The sequence below is a fragment of the Myotis yumanensis genome, unplaced genomic scaffold (assembly GCF_028538775.1).
Source record: "Myotis yumanensis isolate MYYU_CA2020_CCGP unplaced genomic scaffold, mMyoYum1.0.hap1 SCAF_11, whole genome shotgun sequence".
Lineage (NCBI taxonomy): Eukaryota > Metazoa > Chordata > Mammalia > Chiroptera > Vespertilionidae > Myotis > Myotis yumanensis.
This window is the reverse complement of record NW_027223762.1, coordinates 20,216,574-20,231,818: the sequence shown is the minus strand read 5'-3', so window position 1 is coordinate 20,231,818 and position 15,245 is coordinate 20,216,574. Positions and strand designations below refer to the sequence as shown.

At 37.2% G+C, this 15,245-nt stretch overlaps 1 protein-coding gene across 5 annotated transcripts in view; it reads left to right on the top strand.

Moving 5' to 3' along the window:
* SLC8A1 (solute carrier family 8 member A1) overlaps nucleotides 1–15,245 on the top strand; it is a 356,279-nt gene that overhangs the window by 23,464 nt on the left and 317,570 nt on the right. For 3 of the 5 annotated variants that reach the window (XM_070429080.1, XM_070429079.1, XM_070429078.1), the window contains exon 2: nucleotides 7,671–7,753. The exons of the other annotated variants lie outside the window; for them this stretch is intronic. The gene's annotated coding sequence lies outside the window, so the exon portion shown is untranslated. The remainder of the gene's footprint in view (nucleotides 1–7,670; nucleotides 7,754–15,245) is intronic. 5 annotated transcript variants of the gene reach the window in all.

The window sequence follows — 15,245 nt, the reverse complement described above, 5'->3', positions numbered from 1 at the left end:
CAACACTATGGTGCTTACAAATAAATATGGCATTCATTGGTGTAAGCGGTGACATTCAAAGCTGAAAACCTTGAAAAGATATGGTATGTTTCAGAACCAATTAATTGCCCTTTGTTATATCCATTCCTCCCCATGACAACTCATGTTCTTTACAATACTAAAGTGCCTATGAGTATGTGTAAACACACACACACACACACACACACACACACACACACACGAACATTTGCTTCCTTTTAGAAAATGACTTTGAATGATGCCCGGTTTTTCTGACACAGTTGTATCTAAGGGCCAAAAATGCACCCCTCTCTCCCCCTCCCACCAAAAACATATTGCTATAATTAAAAGGTTTTGGTTGTCATCTCATATTTTTAAGCACTGTGTCTAAACATCGATGCAGTTATAGACACTCACAAATCTCTTCAAAATGTAAGATTAGATGGTGTGTACTGGCCTCCATCTTTTAGCATGTCACTGAGCTCATACATTCATGACAAGATGTGGACTTGGAAAACAAGTGGATTTTAGAGTGGTCAGTGCACCCAGTACAACTTGAAAAATTATGTCTCTGTGTCCATCACCCAACAAGACTTGTTGGTTAGGATTCAACTGATCCACTCAAGCTCTTGCTTCAAAGCCAGGTTAGGGCAGCCTAACCTTTGATGGCAAGAGAAGTTCATTTGGGGAGGATAATAACATTTGGCTTCTCTTTCAATGTTTCACAAGGTGGTTTTTTTTTTTATTGTTGTTGTTTTAGTCCTAAGAATAAATGCTGTTTTAGTCCAAAGAAAGTCAGAATCTAATCAGAAAAAACAACAATAAAATATGCAGCTTTGACCTTATGGTCTTTCCTTGTCCTGTTTTCTCCCATTCTTCAGTAAAATCAAGTCACTGTGGAAACCTTATCATGGGCTCTCAGACGATGTTCATAGCTACATCAACAGATTGTGGCATCAGGAAGAAATTGCCCCAGGATATTAATTACTGCTGTGTGGGTGGGGACTGAGGATGCAAAGTGACGCCGCTACTAAATGGACCACTATGACGAGATAAAGGAGGCAAGGGCTTGTATGTTTCTGCCAATAGTAATGATTTTATTTTAAATTTGTCTTTATTGTTGAAAGTATTACAGATATTCCCATTGACTCCCTCCACCCTGCTCACGCTCCTCCCCAGGCCCTCACCACACTATTGTCTGTGTCCAGACAATATGCATTTATGCATATAAGTTCTTAGACTGATGCATGTTTCAAGTAATGATTTTTAAAATGTTTTCTACATATCCAGAGTGTTAGGATGCCAAAACAACTTCTAATCAAAGCTGAGATGGAAACACACATTTACTATTAACATTTTAGTGATTTTCTCAATTAGAAATAAAGCCAGTGTTTTAAGTGATAAGAACAAGAAGCTCCTACTTATTGACCCTGAATTATTTTCTATTTTTTAGCAAGATGATAAAAATATTTGTTTGCTCATATGTAGAATGTATGATGCACATATCACTATTATCTCTGTATCAGAATACCTTGAGGAAAAAAAAAAGTGGTACTCAGCCCAGTGACAGAGAGATTTTTATGAGTTTAAAGAACATTGATTTCCCTCAGCCTGAGAACATTTATGATCAGAAGATAAATAGTATGAATTTAGGATTCAGATTCTATTGTAAAAATAAATTTATTGTGACTATATGCTTAAACATAAAATAGTCAAAAATGTAATTTTAAATTTATAAGTTAAATAAAATACAAAAAAGCCCACAAATTCTGACATCTTTTGAATATTTATTTTTAAAAATATTAATTTAGAATTGAATTCCAGCCAAAAAGGACCCCTAAATTCAGTCAAATATATTTTAAATGTTTATTCAGCAGTAACCACACGTGTAAATGTTTGCACATTCTGAATTAGAGGTCTGAATTGATGAAGCATGCAAGTTTTCCTGAAGTTTAAAATTAGTTGGTGAATAATGAAATGCCACACTCAGTAAAATGGATCTAAATTTCCTTCAGAAAGTTTATTGAAATATAAAAATCATTGAAATCTTGCCTCTCTGAGATCCTTTGGAATGAAACAGAAAGTGATCTTTTGAAATGGAGAAAGAAGTGTACTCTATTTTTATGAGACTTTTTCAATGAAAAGAACTACTTCAGCTTTTTCTCCACTTAAATTACAGGATTTAAATGGATAGTCCATTTGACTTGGTAGCTTTAACTAGTTCTTTAATTAATGCTTGGATGTAGAGAGACAAAGATGACTGCCTCTTGCAATTTGTTGGAAGGGTTTGGCTCTGTCAAGGTCATATTGAGTTGAGTTGGCCTCAGCAATATGTAAACAGGGAAGACACTTCGTTCAGCCCAGTACTCTGCTGATTATGGCTCAAATAACAGTTGTCTTCACGATGACAAATAGAACTGCCTCAAGCAGGTGGCTGGTTTTGTTTTTCAGGAAAATGGTAATGGTTTTTGTGTGCAAATAAGAGAGCGAGCGAGCAAGCATGTGTGTAGTGATTATAAAAACTGGGTGGGGGAGTGACTATCATCCCCAACCGAGGTATGACTGCATAGAAAATGCAGAACAAAGAAATAGTTGCGCAAAGAAAATTAATCAACAGCGGGAAAAGAGCAAGTAAAACTCCAGAAATTGTGTCACAGGATTTTGACAATTTGATGCCAAAACATGTGACCAAAGGAGGCAGTCTGGAATACTAACAAGGTCATGCCATACATTAACATAGCATTTTTTTTCGGAGAAGTTCTTAATACATTGTGATCATCTTTGGCCTTTCCTGAGCTGCAATCCAAATAGCTCCTCAAAAGTAGTGTCACGACTGTTCTGGAAACTTGCTATGGCATATCAAGCTACTCTGCTAGTAACTCAGAAATAGACATTTACTGAGCATTTTTGGGTCTTTTGAAACTTTATTAACCAATGTCTTTGCATTCAATTCCCATGTTGACCAAATCGTTCCCTATACACCCACATACACAGGCACACACACACACACACACACACACACATCTTTATTGAAATTCAGCAGTTCAACTCAAGGGCAAATTACTCATGTGGCTTAAGTGTACAGAACAGAGAAAAAATGCAGTTAAGTTCATCTTCAGCCAGAGGAAGGAAAGCTTTCCATGCCAACCCACCCCTTTTCTTCCTCCAGCAAAAGGTCAAGAGCCTTTTGCATTTGGGTAGTGCCTGAAAAGTGGAAGTATCATTGATGAAATATTGTTTAAGTGGCAAGAAATTGTCGTCTTTTCAATAATGTGGGACAAATAGGCAGTGGGCTGGAGGAGAGAAGCAGATGGATCATGTTACAGATAAACAACTCTAGACAGAGTAGATTGAGTTGACCTACTACCATGTAGTCAGAGGTTCTAAGACCAGAGAGCTACAAAACTTAGCTCTCAATCTAGGACTATGTCACAAGGTCTGTATCTTTTAAGAAAACAGAAACCTCACATTTTCTTTACACTCTCTGGTATTCCAGACTATTAAAAACAGGCTAAAAAGATCATTTTTGTGTAAGAAATTCATGTATTTATTTAATGAGCTCTCTCTGTTTTCAGAGAAAATAGTGTTATTATATGTTTTAAAACTTTGAATTGTTACAGATAATGCCTGATACTGTCATTGCTAATATTTTTTGCTATAGATAAAATGCACCCAATATCAGAGAAAATAGTCTGATAATTTTTATTCATTGATTTACTGGTTCACTCACCTCTTCTGATATTTAATGTGTACTTAATATGCAGTAGGCATTAGCTTTGGTGCTATAGGAAATGGAGTGAACAAGATAGATAAATGGAAAGTTAATTATATTAGAAAATCCGAAATGGGTGAGGACTATTCCTAGATGCTCAGAGATCAAGGGAACATTGTATATCCTCTATCCCAGTTAGCTTCCCTGGAGAGAAGTATACATATCCCATATGAAACTCTGTTCTTCTTGATACACTAGGACAGAATTAATATTGGAGGTTCCAGCCTCTAAGTGAGTGTCCCACTTTTGAGAGGTTTTCATTCATGGGTTTAGAAAAGACATTAAAGTCCTTTATTCATAGGAAGTAATCAATAAAACTCATTAAAGGAATGATTGGACCATCTAGTCTAGGGATGATAAAGAGGTTTCATTCGCTGTCTGAACTCTGAAAGTTAGCTCCTGGAGTGGCCATTACTAGCTAAATTGTGTGTTGAGGAAAATCACTCTGCAAATTAAGGTCTTCTGTTCAAACCTCATAAATCTTTGGAGGGATTTAAGAACCAAAGCCCCAGCTACGTCAATGACCACATAAAATTAGTGACAACCTAAATCCTTTTGATGTGGTTTTTTTGTTTGTTTGTTTGTTTGTTTTTTGACTCCTCAATTAAAACCCCAAATTTGTATTGATGTAGTCTTTATTTCTCAGGCCTTATTTCACACCACTTTCCCATATGCAGTAAGCATTCTAAACACATCAAAGTTCTTTCACACCCCAGGATGCAACTTGATCTCTTATGCCACTGTTGTTTTTTGTTACTGCTTCCTCCTGTGTCACCTTCCAAGAAAACTTCTAGTGGTCCTTTAAGAATCAGTTTAGCCGTCAAGTTCTCTTGAAATCCCTACTTGATCCTCATCTTTTTCTTCCTTTCTGTGCAGAGCCAGCCATCTCCTCCCTACATAACAACACCCAGACCATGTCTCTGTACTGTATTTGCTGGCTTGCCCATTTATCCTTCTCTTTTCCCAGAGATTCCCAGAAGGAAAAGATTTTGATGTATTCACCTCTTTCTCTCTCTACAGACCAACCTAGAACTGCAGTAAAGATGCAGCATTCCCATGAAAGTTAAGAATCGAATTTTTCTCAACTTCTTCCCCTTTATGTCTAGAGCCAGGGTAGTCACTAGATCTGCAGTATTCCAGGCAAATTCTAGTTGCTTATGGACCTCCATTTTCCCTGGTTTGCCCAGAGATAGCTGCCTACCCGTAGAGGACACCTGCAGGGGAGCATTTAAAGCATTCACATGTGTGACAATTACATTTTCTGAGTCTGCTATTGGAACCTCAGAACCATTCCTTATGCTGTCATTTCTTTTATGTCATTAATTTCCCACCAGGATATGAGGCCTCAGGGCTGACCCATGTGAACTGAGTCTGACCCACAGTGTACTCCGCACATTATATCTCACCTCCTCCTAACTTCTTTTTTTTTTCTTTTACTGTCTATAGACTCTCCTGACAACTTCTGCCTTAAAACATGCACTGCTCAGCCAGACCAATTCCACTTCTCTGCAAAGACTGTGATCTGAACCCTCACCTATGTTCTTTTGTTGACATTGACAGTCTACAGCAATATACAACCCAGGACAGAAACGTCCCCTGTCTCTCCTTTCTGCTGATTCAAGCCCAATAAATTCTCCTATTGGCTCTGTTTAGAAAATATTATTTTATGCTCAATCAATTATTCTAGTTAGTAGTGTTTAGCTATGTGACCACACATTAATTTCTGATTCTGGAAGAACTGGAACATGAGGTAGCATTATGCTTAACCCTAAAGGATACTCACTGTAATTAGTTTTTCTTTAATGACTAAGAAGGCTTTGGGGACCATGTATTAATTTAGGATATTATTATGAGCATTAACTATTAACTATTTTCTCACAAATATGAAAAAGTTCCAGTTAATTTAATGTTCCAAAAAGTAACTACTGAACAATTACCTTATTGTCTTTATGTATTGTGTTGTATCTTTTGTTTTAGTTGAATACAGCAAACTGATTTGCTTCTAGTTGATAAATATGGTGCTTGTTTATTAGTAAATTTATTTGTGAAATGTTATGCTAGAGCAAGGATGGACTTTGAATGGATATGGGGCAAGGATCCTGGTCTTTGACATCAAAAGCATGCTATGGCCCAGGATAAGAACAGTGAATACTAGCAAGAACAAAATAAAGAACAGAACATTTAAGGTGAACCCTTGGGTATAGAACCTGTTATGCAGAAAGGAATGTAGGTGGGACAAGGCTCCAAGTACTCAGGAGCAAGGAGACTGTCATCTAGTGTGCCTACGATCTACTTTTCTAAACTTTTGTGTTTAGATGCTCCCAGGACATGATACTCTCCTTGCTCTCCTTCTAAGTCAATGGCCACTTTTATGGCTTCTTTCTCTGGGCCTTCCTCTATTCTCAGTCTTAAATACTAGTGGAGTCAAATAGAAGTTCCATTTTTAATTTTTTGAGGAAATAAGCTTTTAATGAGCATCCCTGTGCCAGTAAAGCTCACATTTTTATCTCAAGCTAAAACTCTGAGTTCCAAACTCATATGCTTAACTGAGAAGTCCATATCCCTACTTGGATATCTACTAGGCATCTCAAACTTAATACATTCAAAACAAAACATTTTATTTCTGTCCCCTGGATTCCCTGTCTTAGTAAATGGCAAGTACGCCCACCCAATTGCTCAATAGAAAAATCTACTCCTTGGTGACTTTCTCTTTCATATATCTCATTTTTGACCCATTAGCTAATGCTGTGGTTTCTACCATCCAAAATGATCCCAGTGAAAGCCACTTGCCACTTTCTACCTACTGGTCTTTCTGCTTTCATCACTCCCCTAGGCTGATGGAAGTGTACTGGGAGTGATCCTCTTTAAACATGACACTCTTCTACTCAAAACTTTCAAGTAGCTTCTGGCACTCCTAGAATAAATTGTAACAACCTCTCAGTTCTTATATCTCTACCACTTGTTCATTTGGCTCTAGCCACACTGGCTCCTGCTGTTTCCTCAACTGCAAATAAGCCAAGTTTCTTCTTACCTTAGGGAATTAGCATTTTCTATGGCCTCTGCTAGGACTGCTCTTGTCCCACATATAGGCTTCTCTCTTACTTTTTCAGAGCTCTGGGCAAATGTTGCCTGCTAAGGGAGGCCTTCTCTCACCACCTTTCCGAAACCCCTTCTTTGTCATTCTCTGTCCCACAACTTGGTTAACTTTTTTCTAGAGATCTTTACTACCTAACATTAGAGTATATCTTTGTTTATTTTCATTCCTTCCCAGCTGAAAGCCAGTTTCATAAGGCCAAGACTTTATTTTTCTTTCCCTAAATGAATAAATTGGCTCTAGAAGGTATCCAGAACTCAGCCTCTTTACCAATGCAGTCAGGCAATGAGGTCTGGAAATCAGCACCTGGTGGCCCTGGGGAACTAAGACAATAGTCTGCTTTACAGATCAAGCCCAGCGTTTTATAGGGTCCCCTTTGATGAAGACAAGTGAAAATGGGTTGTTGCAAAGTGGGTAATATGAGGAATAGATGAATAAGAAAAGTTAAAGTTTTTGAAAGAGAAGCTTACACTTGCATAAAAAAATCAAAATATTCCACAAAAAAACTCAAAATGTTGTAATTAACTTATGAATAATACTTTTAATTTCTCACTACTTACTTATTTCCATGCTTTGAAACAAAAGTTATTAGAGTTAAAAACAAGTCTGGGAATATGTTAAGGTTGTTGACTATATTTTGAATAGAAAAAAAGTTCTTAAAGGAGAGAAATTCTCCCAAACTCTTTACAAATGCTGAAGCATCACAGACTGTAATGTTCTGGGGGGAAACGGAACTGAAATAGGAGAACCTACGGCATATGTAATTATCTTAAAGAAACACTAAGGTTTATTTTGTTTTTCTCCCAGTTGGTCAGTCTAAAACAGCAGTTCTCAAAGTGTGACCTGGGGACCCCTGATCATCTCAACGACTCTTTCAGGAGGTCTGTAAGGTTAGTACTATTTTTACAAAATATGAATATGTTATTTGATTTTTTTCATTCTCATTTTCTCACAAGTGTACACTGGAGTTTTCCAGAGACTGCAAGGTATGTGATATTACCATAGATTAAATGGGAAAACATATATGAAAATCCAATGGTCTTCTCTTAAACCAAATATTTGAAATATTTGTAAGTATGGAAAACAAGATAATTTTTCTCACTAAATTTTTGTTTTGGAAAATGTAGCTATTTTTATAAAAAATATGTTAACATGTAATGACTATATTATTGTTATTTTGTGGAATTAATAACTAAATACTTAATAAATTCTTAGTTTTAATTTCTAATGCAATAAATGTCTATAAATATAACCCATATAAGCAAAAGCTCTTTTGACTCCTCACTAATTTTAAAAAAGCATAATGGGGTCCACATAGTTTGAGAACTGCTGATCTAAGACACTAAATATCAACAAATAGCTTCCTAAATAAATGTTTATAACTTAAATTTAAGACAATAAAAACAGTAACATATATTTTAACCTTGGCCACTTTAGTTAAATACATTTCTTAGGACTCAAGAAAATAATAATTTTCATTATGACATCCACCATGTCTTTCTCTGTCCATAAAGATTTTTACTATGGACTGAGACCATTATTTTAGCTTATTTGCATATATAGTTACCCAAAGCTTTGCAAACACATATCCAAATGGAAACCCATAGAAAGTTTTAAGGTCTAGCATTGTGGCCATGAGCACAGGCTTCCCAAACCAAACTGCCTAAACTTACTCAACCCTTCTATCCTTCAGCTTCCTTGACTCTGAATTACTGGCAATATTAGTACCTAAAACAAAGGGCTGGTAAAAGGTTAAATAACTTCATGCTTATAAAATATCAAGAACAGTGCTAGGCATCTTCGTAAATGTTAGCTCCTATGATAGTTAATATAGAAATGTTTGCTACCATTACAATCATTACTGAGACTAATACCAAACTGTTAGCATGAACTGTGGTGGGAAAAAGGGAAGCTAACAATGAAACTGTAAGAAGTATTGGTATTTCTATGTAATTAGAAATTGCAAGATAAATTTAATCTTGTCACTGAGATGGTATCCTTTTCTGAGAAATCAAATATGTTTTGTTCAAAAGTAAATTCCCCCTCTGATACTCTATTCAGTAACTATTTGATAAGGCAACTTTGTGCCTACTACATATATACATGCCCCAAAGAAGAAAAGAGAGACTGCATGTTGTGAAGATCAGTAATTAAGGAAAAGAAAACCTGTTTGTCCTCAGTGTATCATTTCCTGATAACATTGCCCTCAGGCCAGGGCACCATATTTTAAATCAGGTGACTGGAGAACAGTTGTCAAAGGATAAGGGGAGCCAATGAAAACCAGGCTTGCAGGAAGGCAGTTTCATCATGTGCAGGACAGAAAAGACAGCAGAGGGAATAAGCTTAAATGAAATGCCCTAGATAATGTAAATTACTTTCATGCTAACACTCTGACTATAACTTGTAAAAGTTCTATTTTTGGCATGTTTTCGATCCTAAACGGGTTTATGTCTATGTCGATATGGAATATCAATTCATATTAGAATTAGAATCACTAAGTAGAATTTTCAGAGTTGCAGATTAGGTCCATTGTAAGAAGAACACACAAAAGATAGGAGTTGTCTACACATCTTATTTGAGGTAATGAGGTAATTAGATGTGTGTATCCTTTTATCAGGAAAAAAGGTTATAGGTCCACCCAGTTCTATTCTTTATCCATTGCCCTTCTGTAAGAAATAAACTGCTCTACGAGGCAACCCATTTTATGTTCTGGACAATTCTCATTCATTTATTCAATAAGTATTTATGGTCTAAACATTCTTCTAGGAACTTGAAATATACCAATGAACAAAACATAAAATCCCCGCTTTCACATGACATATGATTTTGAGACTTGGCAGATTAATAAATAATAAGTAAGTAAATATATATGTATCAGAAGGTGTTATGTGCTGTGGAGAAAAATAAAGCAGGGAAGAGGGATAAAGAATGTTGGAATGGAGGTTAGGAGGTGCTAATTAAGTACTGAGGGAAGGATAGTCCCAGAGGAAATAGAAGAGGTGGGAGTAAGGATTTTAGGAAGAGTTATACTTGTCTATTGATAGAAATTTGCTACCTGAAATCACATAAAATAAATTTAATTTATTTATAATTAGGTAATTATGTTTGTCTTTAGTATTCCAGGCTAAATATCTTCAGTTCTTTCCTTATTTACCATGTGCTATGATTTTTAGATCCCTTATGTTTTACGTCTCTCCCTCAGACAGGACCACTATACTCTAAAATGCAGAGTAGAATGGGAAAATTACCCACCCTGCCCCCGATTCTGTGTTCTGTTTTCTGGCTTAAGTGGTACTTTCTTCAGGATGCCTTTCTTACTCCCAAATCTGAGCTATGTGTCTCCTCTAAGCATTATCTTAGCTGCATTATAAGTCACTTTAGACTTGGCAGGCTCCAGGCTGCCATCTAAGCCATAAGCTTCACAAGAACAGTGTGTATATTCTATTCCATCATTGTGCTTGACACATAGTAGGTACACAGGAAGCAGGAAGTTTTACTATGTTTACTGCTATACCTGTGACTCCTAGAATAGCACTGGTACATAGTCGGCCCTCAAAAAACATTTGTTGGAGAACTACACATCTTTGAAACAGCTAATAGGGTAACAAATAATTACAGTTATTTGTTTAATTGACTAATACTTATAAAAATTCAGCCTTATAGTGATATAGTGCTTCACGATTTACCAAGTATGCTCATATATGTTCTTCTGCAACCTCCCTAACTCTGCGGGGTAGTTGGGATGGAATGATTCATTTCCATTTTATAAAGGGAGCAATTTATGAGGCTCATAGAGATTAAGAGTTATTTGGATAGATATTGTCAGGTTTGCATCCAGATCTTCCAATTAGAGGTCTTCAGGTTTTTAACACAACACACAAGTATAAGCTTACTGCAGGATTATCATGTAAAAATGAACATATCTTTATCATATGCAAGTCAGAATGTCACTATTGACAGCACTTGGCTTCCCATAGCACCTAGCTTCCTCTGTTTTCACACCCATATGTTTATAATGTCCCTGGTTTAGATATAGGTCAAGTTTGTGCACAGTCTATCTCAGTCCAATTCTTTCTCTCCTACATACTTGATGCACTGCCCTTTTCACCTATTTGATGATGCGTTATCTATCTATCTATCTATCTATCTATCTATCTATCTATCTATCTATCTATAAAAGCCTAAGCGACCGAAGAACTGGTCGCTATGTTGCTCACTGACCACCAGGGGGCAGACACTCAACATAGGAGCTGCCCCCTGGTGGTCAGTGCACACCCACAGCCAACCTTCCGCGGCCAGCCAACCTCCGACGGTCTCTCCCCCCAGCTGGTTGGCCCCAATCTGCCCCGATCACCCCTGATCACTGGCCAGGCTGAGGGACCCCACCTGTGCACAAATTCGTGCACATGGCCTCCAGTATCTGGATAAATATCTTACAATTCCTTTCTTTCTTTCTTTTCCTCTTTCTTTCTTTCTTTCTTTCTTTCTTTCTTTCTTTCTTTCTTTCTTTCTTTCTTAATATCTGCCAGCATGTAATAGAAACATGTATATTTGCCTGGTCTTGCCAAAATTATCTGAGATTTTCACTATTTGTAATTTTAAAAAAAACAAAACTGTTTTAACTTCTTGCAATGGCAGTAATCATTTCAGATTTCCTGTCAACCTTATTGCTTGGGGGGTATGAATAGGGTATTTCCAGACAAATGCCTGAGGTCAGTAACTTCTTATTTTAATGAAGGGTGTATTTCCTCTATATGACTGATGAAGAAACATTATTTGTAGGCAGTAATAGCAATTTGGTGTGGTTAGCTCATAACGTACAACCATGGCAGTACATAGGGTGATGGGGGAAGTAGTAGGTCCCTGTTTCACAGGAGCTGAAACTGTGCTGGTGCCATGACAGTTTAGACATTGACGGGTAAGGTAATCTATTCCAACAGAAATGTGGTTGCAGAGAACTCAGTGAGATGGTCTCTGTGTGGATAAGACTTACCAGATAAGATTTCAAGGTAGAAACAAGAAATGAATGAGACTGATCTGGAAATGCTGGCAAAGAATGGGTTTTAGAGTAAAACATGCTGGACCCAGGTCCAGCGTATGGGCCTAATAGCTGTGTGAACATGGGCTTTCCTCCCATTTGTAAAATAAGGTTACCAGTACTTCTATCAGATGGTGGTTCTGAAGATCAAATAGCATAATATGTATCGCCTCTAAGAACCATGAAACATTAGTGATGGCAAAGGTTTCTGCTTGAGAAACTAAACCTTCAGTGGAAAGCTTCCAGTAGCCTGGTTTAGGATAAAATCAGCAATTTCACAGGTGATAAGAAGCATCAACCTGAGATCTAGGAAGCTGATAATCAATCTGAGATTTAGGAGGCCAAAGTAATTTGCTGAAAGTTGTAGCCATAGAATAGTAATTATATTTATGTTGCACAGTCTCTGGTCACATGGGGAAAAGTCTTTAATCCCCCATCTTGTTATAACAATTACTTGTGGAGATTACAAAGGCGATAGCCATAACATTTAATATCGTGAATATAATAGATAAAGATTGTGAACATCCTCGTGAATTCAAGTGTCACCAAAAAAAACCACCATGGGTTTTTCTTTGGGAAAAGGTGGAAATTAATCAGAATTTAATTAATGTGAACAGCATTATGAAGGGAATAACAAGGACAGAAATTATTTATGTGACTGTCAAATGCAAAGAGACATTGTATGACCTTTAATTAAGGAAGAAATTGTCTCTAAAAGGAGCCAGAGGTAGCATATCATTATTCTGTAGAAAAAAGAAAAAGCAAAAGAAGACAAAGTCAGCAGCTACAAATGTTCTTAATCGAGGGGAGAAAGGTAATTCAGAGAAGTGAGTGACACAGTGTGGACTCTTGGCCTCCTTCCATCCATACCTGGAACACCCGCTTCAGAAGCAACCCTGATCATCACACTGCTGACCACCTGTGGTTAGGAGGGCAATCTACTGTGTGATCCATAGGGCGATGCTCTGTACCATCACCCTGAGTTGTTTCTCTATTAGAGATTGGGTTTGCATCAATCTGCTATCCCACTATCAGCTCTGTGCACAAAGAGACATTTCCCAAAGGGGCAGCTTGTGGTTAACAGTGGAGTCTTCGGACAGCTAAACAATTGAAACTGAACAACCCTCCTGAGGGTCAGATACCCTGCAAGTGGTGATAAACACTGTGTTCCAACCAGCTCCGGGGATCCAGTCCACTCCTTTCAAAGGATTTAATTAACTGCTCCCCTGGTGTGCACCAGGTGGGACATCACTCTCAAATTAATTCACCTTTTAAAACACAGATCCAGCTTCTTTCTTTCTCTGCATATTTTGTTTTTAGATCACCAGTTCCTATAAGATATATGATTAACTACCCTCAATGTCTAGACCCTATTATATTTAATGCTCTTGGGCCACTTATAAATGACTTAATGATGTCAAGTAATCATAAATAGTGTTTTCAGGTATATCATACATGGAATAAAGAAATTAAGCATCATCTATTACTAATAATCACACGCAGGAGACTCTGACAAGGCACAACTGTGATAAGTAAAATCACATCTAGAAAACATGACTTAATTTGTTTGCAATTTTTCAGTTGTTAAGTCTCTCCCTAAATACCAAACTTGGAATTCTGGTGAACCATGTGTGAGCAAGGAAAGCAGGAAGAGTGAAAAAGCAAGGCTACATTTTTCCATAGGAAAACTAAGGCAAGTCCTCAGAATGAAACCGATAAGTTATCTTGATCTTGAAAAAGCCCAAAAGACCAGGCCTTGCAGTTCTGCATGGCTCTGCCTGCCCTGTAGCCCTGGCTAACACCCTTTCCTCTCACTTTCTGTGCTTTACACCCTCTGACTTTGTTTTCATTTCCTTGACTGCTCCTTCTCACCCCAGGGCCTTTGCACCTGAAGCTTCTTCTGTCCAGGACTAAACTAAGCTCACTCACCTCTCCTCCTAGCCAGTTCCCAGCCAATGTTTTGAGTTTTACAGACTCTCCTAAAAAAAATCAACTCCCTCTTTTAGAAAATTATGCAATGTGGTTAGTATCACTTTTCCTCCCCAAGATGAAAGCCCCATTTGTTCATGTGTTCACTGATGATTCCCTTAATGCCTACCTTCACAGTCACTCAAAAATACTCAATAAATGAGTGAATGAAGGAATGATTTTTATCTATGTTTATATTGCTATCAGATAACTACCCAAAATCAAGTCCACTTCCTCAAAATTAAAGCTATCTGCTCTAATCATGAGATGCTATCTCACAGATAAAAGGAAAGAAGCTTCCACACTTGTCAGCAAATTCATCAGACATTTTTTTAACAGTAGTATGTACATAAAAATAAAATTTTATGTATTTAAATAACTTTATTTAAGCCATTTAATTTCAATAAATTAATGAAATGTATTAAATTGGTTTAAATAAAATAAATAACAATTTCACTTTCAAACAAAGGCCTAATCATCTAAAAATCTAGCATATGCTAGATTTAAAAATATATCTCAACGTCAAGTAATGTTAACGTTAAATTAACAGTAGGTTCCTCCTAATAACAAACACACAGTTTATAGTTTGTATCAGATTAAGGGTGTGTCACAGGAGATGTCAGAAAGACATGTGAAAAATCAAGCCAATTGATTTTATCCTTCGATCTGTCATGCAGCAAATAAAATTGCTTTCAGTAAAATGTTGTTCTGAATCTGAATATATATATATATATAATCAAAAGACAAGAAGATTTGAGAAAATGTTACAATTATATTCAGATCTCCTTCGCTGATTCTAATTATTTCTGAAATGATATTAAAAGCAGCTGCAGTTAGGGGAAGCAAGAGGCACTTGAGAACGCCCATACTTCATCAAACTTGGCTCCATTTGCCTTTTGCACACAATGGATTTAAATGTCTGGCGATTTACTAGTGGGGTGGCGGGGGGGGGGGGGGGGGGGGGGGTAGGTGGAAAGAATCTTTCACAAGCTCTCTAGGTATAAGTCAGCTCTATGTTGTCAAAAAAAAATCAGAAATTCTCAGCTTCCTATAACCTACTTCAAAGGCAGCTGCGGTCCTAGCCGGTGTAGCTAAATGGTCCCAGGTTGCATTTCCTGTCACGGGCTTGTACCTGGGTTGCAGGTTTGGTCCTGCCCCTGGGGGCAGGCAACCAATGGATGTCTCTCTCTCTCACATAAATATTTCTCTATCTATCTATCTATCTATCTATCTATCTCCTTCCCTCTGTCCCTGCCTTCCTTCCACTCTCTCTAAAAATCTATGGCAAAAGTATCTTCATGTGAGAATTAACAACAATAGGCAGCTGCAGATCCAGGGGACAGGCAATGGGAGAAGTCTGTCAAAGGTGCAAAGAA